Source organism: Palaemon carinicauda, chromosome 10 (genome assembly GCF_036898095.1).
Source record: "Palaemon carinicauda isolate YSFRI2023 chromosome 10, ASM3689809v2, whole genome shotgun sequence".
NCBI classification, from domain to species: Eukaryota; Metazoa; Arthropoda; class Malacostraca; order Decapoda; family Palaemonidae; genus Palaemon; species Palaemon carinicauda.
In genome coordinates, this window is record NC_090734.1 from 155,514,053 (window position 1) to 155,520,052 (window position 6,000).

Consider the following 6,000-nt stretch of genomic DNA (forward strand, 5'->3'; position numbering starts at 1 on the left):
TTTAAATGGCCGACCCTTCCCTTAGACGGAAGTGTGTTTAGGCTTTTAGTAATTATCTTATCACGTTATAGATTTTCCTCTATATATTTTATATCTCTCCGCCTTTATTAGGCCTCTTCGATTAACTTTCCATTTATTATAAACATATAAAAATAAATTTTAATGTTTTGTTTATATAGACCTTTCCTGAGAGTAGGCGGTCCTAACTTGGAAACCGAAGTTAATCAACGTTGAGCCCTTTATATCGTAATTAGCTTTTAAAGAGCTAAGGATTTAAAACTGTTTTCAAAGATGAACTAACGTTTAGTTTATTTATGCTACGCAGTTGTTGACGTTCAGGACGTTCAACATGCGCTCTATCGTTACGATAGAGAGAGAGTGTATCACGGTTTCACTTTGCAGTAAAAGTAAATCGATTCTGACGTTTTGTTCATTCTTTCTTAGCTTAAATGTTTTAAATTCTATTTTAAAGGAACTTTTTATTTGAAAAACCTTTCAGTTTTTTCCTTTAGTCAAATAACATGTTTTTTTGACGAAATATAATTGGGCTCTTCTCTTAGGTGCGAAATCAAGAGAGAAAGAGAGAGAGAGATAGAGACGGAGGGAGAGAGAGGAGAGAAAACGTTCCGTTCAAGCGGGTAACGTTGTTCTCGAGTTACTCTCGTCCCTAGTCGCTGTACGGGGAGGAAGGATAAAACGTTTTTAGTTTTTTATTCTCGTCCCCAGGCTATGTGTGGTGAGAGATTGAAAACGTAGTTATATGAACTAGTGTTTAGTCTCTTTCCCAGCCACTAATTTTTTTATCTTAAAATATGTTTTCTGTTTTTTGCTGGTATTAATGAGCTTGCATTATACGACTGATTTCGCAATTACTACCTTTTAATGAAGGGTAGAATTGCGTGTTTCAGGTAGAAATCAGTAAAAGTTTCGATTTCAGTGAAATAAGTGCAAAACAGAAAATCGAAGTGATAAAGTGATATGCGCAAAGTGTTACAGTGTTGCGTCCGAGGGTTCGTCTGTTCGTGCCTGTCGTTCACCTAGTCCGGGACCTCTTGCATGCTCCCAAGCCCAGGGGAGAAGTAATGTCAAACGACTTATGGGTTCGAGAGGCCTTGATCAACGAACAGACGTTTTCCCTCTATGGTATCGGGTGTATCTTACCAAGATCTCCCCTACCATAAGACGAGAGAGACGTTGTTTCTCCTCGTCATCCGAAGGCTTTTCGCATAAGAAACCTGTCACAAGGTTTCGAAGCCCTTAAGCGAAAGTCAGTCCTTTCAGGACAGGTCCAGCGTCCTGGTTACAACCATTAGGACAGCTCTGACCCTATGCAGTCATCGGATAACTGCTCGCCGCCTAACAAAAGCGTAACACAGACTCCGAGAGTCTTTTTTTTTGTTGGCAAAGTGTTGCGGTCACAGACGTTACCCTCGTCTCTTTCCACAACCATTTCCGTTGATCCTTAATGGGTTGTATGGCAAGACATGCAGTATATGCTTGCCTCCCTTATGGAAGACTATTCTGCCGATTAGTCCGTTGAGTCTAGCCGTTTATCTCATCGATATCCTGGCTTTCAGCCAACCTAACGTTCCTTTGTGCTTACTGTTGACGTTGGCGTAGCTTAGTCACGTCAGTCAGGTTGTTTAGAACCACACTCGATGCGGTCTCGTGTGGTTTTTCAGCCGCATTTGGACGTTAGGCCACTTGCTGATGCTCCTGTTGACGTTCAAGACGTTCACTAACAATCGGAGTTGACTTGTTTTGACGCTGTGCGTCAACCTCCGCATTCTAGAGTTGTTTTGACTGCTCAGTCTAGGCAGTCAAAGCAGTCTCGAGTGGACGCTGTGCGTCCTCACGCACCTGTTGTGGTTGACAGTTCAGTTGTTGACAGTTCACAGACTGTCAAGCAGTTACATGACGTTGCGTTCTGGTCCGCTACTAATGCACCAGTGAATGTGGACTCTGCTTGTAAAGCATTGCCACCACGGTAGGTCTCTCCCTTGCTTGAGACTCAGCTTTTATCGGACAAGGTTCCTGTAGATGAGGAAGTTGCTGTTCCCCTCCTACTGATATTCCCTTGAGGACTCTGTCAGATGGAGAGGAGCCTAAAGCTGCTTAGCCTCCTATGGACTTTAATTAAATCATGATGATTTTTTTAAGGATATTTGTCCGGATCTTTTTGTAACTGCTGCTCCTCGTTCGCCTAAACGTCAGAGCTTACACTAGGCCTAGCTACTTCGAAGCCGTTGTTTTTAAGCTAGTGCTCTCTCGCTCTCCTAGAGAGCTTTACGTTGGCTAGGCGACTGGTTTTTCACCAGGAGGAGTTTGGGGGATACAGCCTTTGCTTTCCCTTCTTTTAAACTGGTTTATAGAGCGAGAGTCTGATATGACACGAGAGAAGTTCTCAGCTTGGGAGTTCATGCCTCTGCCCAGATGGACTTCTCAATTCTCGTAGACTCTCCCTGGCGCCTGGCCAGGAGACGCTCCAAGTTTTTTACAGGTCAACTTCACAGCTGTTTTCGAGCCTTTGAAGTTTTGCTGTACAATTATGTCATGCATAACAAGGCTTTCAGGGATGGTAAGCGGTACCGCCTCAGTCGCTAACCCCGTCTGTTGCCACACCTGCTCCCGTAGACCCTAAATGGGCTTTGCTGCAAGACATGCAGTCCAAGCTTGCGTCCTTGATAGAGGACTTTAATGCGGAGAAGGTTGCTACCGAACCTTCTGGCCAACAACCTTCCAACCGGTCGGTTGTGCGCCCTGTTGACGCTGAGGTAACCTACTCGCGTCTGCCAGTTGAGGTGGTTCCTCCACCGATGCGACCCAGTGTGGGTTGCCAGCCGCACGTTGACGTTAAGCGACGCTCGGAGGTGGTTGTTGACGTTCAGGACGTTCAACAACCAGCAGAGGTGACTTGTTTTGACGCAGTGCGTCAACCTCAGCAACCCGGTAGGGTGTTGACTGCACAACCCAGACGGTCTAGACAGTCTCGGGTTGACGCTGTGCTTCCTCGCGCACCCATGGTTGTTGACAGTTCACAGACTGTGCAGCAGTTCCATGATGTTGCGTCCGGCTCCGTCACGCATGCACCAGTGCGACCGGACTCAGCGAGCCAGACGTTGCCCACTCCGTTGCCGTTTCCTCATCAGTTTTCGGATGAGGAACCCTCTGATGAGGACGTTGCTGAACAACAAGACGATCAGCCCCCAGAATAGATCAAGCCCTGCTATCCATCCAGAAGATGCTGAAGAAGGAACGCTGCTCAGTCAGGCTGTGGATGAGTCTGGTAGGGACGCTGTCATCCGTGGAACAATTTGTGTCACTAGGAAGACTACACCTCCGTCCTCTTCAATACCATCTAGCTTTTCACTGGAAAAAGGACAAGACGCTAGAAGCGGTCTCGATCCCGGTTTCCGAAAAGATAAAGTCTTGTCTGACTTGGTGGAAAGACAATATCAACCTAAGAGAGGGTCTTCCCCTGGCTGTTCAGACTCCCAACCACGTTCTCTTCTCGGACGCATCGGACGTGGGCTGGGGCGCGACACTAGACGGTCGGGAATGCTCAGGACTGTGGAACTCGAGTCAGAGGAGCATGCATATCAACTGCAAGGAGCTGTTGGCAGTACATCTGGCCTTGAAAAGCTTCAAGTCTCTCCTTCGAGGCAAAGTGGTGGAAGTTAACTCGGACATCACCACGGCCTTGGCGTACATCTCCAAACAAGGAGGTACCCACTCACTGACGTTGTACGAGATCGCAAGGGACCTGCTCATCTGGTCAAAAGGTCAAGACATCTCCCTAGTAACGAGGTTCATCCAAGGCGACTTGAACGTCATAGCAGATTGTCTCAGTCGGAAAGGGCAAGTAATTCCAACCGAATGGACCCTCCACAAGGATGTGTGCAAGAGACTTTGGGCCACTTGGGGTAAAACCATCCATAGATCTCTTTGCAACCTCGCTGACCAAGAGGCTTCCAATCTATTGCTCTCCAGTCCCGGACCCAGCAGCAATACATATAGATGCTTTCCTCCTAGATTGGTCACATCTGGATCTCTACGCATTCCCACCGTTCAAGATTGTCAACAAGGTACTGCAGAAGTTCGCCTCTCACGAAGGGACAAGGTTGACGTTAGTTGCTTCCCTCTGGCCCGCGAGAGAATGGTTCACCGAGATACTTCGATGGTTAGTAGACGTTCCCAGTAGTCTTCCTCTAAGGGTAGACCTTCTACGTCAGCCACACGTAAAGAAGGTACTCCAAAGCCTCCACGCTCTTCGTCTGACTGCCTTCAGACTATCGAAAGACTCTCGAGAGCTAGAGGCTTTTCGAAGGAGGCAGCCAGTGCGATTGCTAGAGCAAGGAGGACATCCACCCTTAGAGTCTACCAATCGAAGTGGGAAGTCTTCCGAAACTGGTGCAAGTCAGTATCTGTATCCTCGACCAGTACCTCTGTAGCTCAAATAGCTGTTTTTCTCTTATACCTGAGAAAAGGACGATCCCTTTCAGCTCCCACTATCAAGGGCTACAGAAGCATGTTGGCATCGGTCTTCCGGCATAGAGGCTTAGATCTTTCCAAACATAAAGATCTGCAAGACCTCCTTAAGTCTTTTGAGACCACCAAGGAGCGTCGTTTGGCTACCCCTGGATGGAATTTAGACGTGGTACTAAGATTCTTCATGTCAGACAGGTTGGAGCCGTTACAATCAGCCTCCCTGAAAGATCTCACTCTTAAGACTCTTTTCCTGGTATGCTTAGCCTCGGATAAAAGAGTCAGTGAGATTCATGCCTTCAGCAAGAACATAGGATTTTCGTCAGAAAAAGCCACTTGTTCGCTACAACTTGGTTTTCTAGCCAAAAATGAGCTGCCTTCTCGGGCTTGGCCTAAATCTTTCGATATCCCCAGCTTATCGGAGATCGTAGGCAATGAACTAGAAAGAGTCTTGTGCCCTGTTAGAGCTCTGAAGTTCTATTTAAAGCGTACTAAACCTTTACAAGGCCAATCTGAAGCTTTATGGTGTTCAGTTAAGAAACCATCCTTGCCTTTGTCAAAGAATGCTTGGTCAGACTTTATCAGATTGTTAATACGAGAAGCTCATTCACATCTGAGTGAGGAAGACCGAACTTTGCTTAAGGTGAAGACGCACGAAGTTAGAGCTGTAACAACTTCCGTGGCCTTTAAGCAAAATATATCTCTGCAAAGTATAATGGACGCAACCTATTGGAGAAGCAAGTCAGTGTTCGCGTCATTTTACTTGAAAGATGTCCAGTCTCTTTACGAGAACTTCTACACACTGGGACCATTCGTAGCAGCGAGTGCAGTAGTGGGTGAGGGCTCAACCACTACAATTCCCTAATTCCTTATCCTTTTAATCTGTCTCTTGAAATGTTGTTTTTTTATGGGTTGTCCGGAAGGCTAAGAAGCCTTTCGCATCCTGGTTGATTTGGCGGGTGGCTAAAGTCATTTCTTGAGAGCGCCTAGATTAGGGGTTTGATGAGGTCCTGTTGTATGGGTTGCAACCCTTGATACTTCAGATCCTAGGGGTCGATCAGCATCCTAAGAGGATCGCGAGGCTCCGTAAGGAAGACGTATTTAAAAGGCAGAGTAATTGTTCAAGTCGACTTCCTTACCAGGTACCTATTTATTTTGTTTTTGTTATTTTGATAACTTCTAAAATGAAATAAAAAACTCTTAGCTCATAAAAGTGTAAACATATATTACTGGTCTCTACCCACCATCCTGGGTGTGAATCAGCTATATAATCACCGGCTAAGTTAAATATTGAAAAATGTTATTTTGATTATAAAATAAATTTTTGAATATACTTACCCGGTGATTATAAATTAAATGACCCTCCCTTCCTCCCCAATAGAGACGCAGTGGGACGAGGAGAAAATTGAGTCTTTGTTTACATTGAGAGCTGGGTATCTGGTCGACAGATGGCGCTGTTGGGCACACCCGCAACCTGTGTAGCGATCGCTGGCGAGTTTTTCCGTAGAGTTGTCT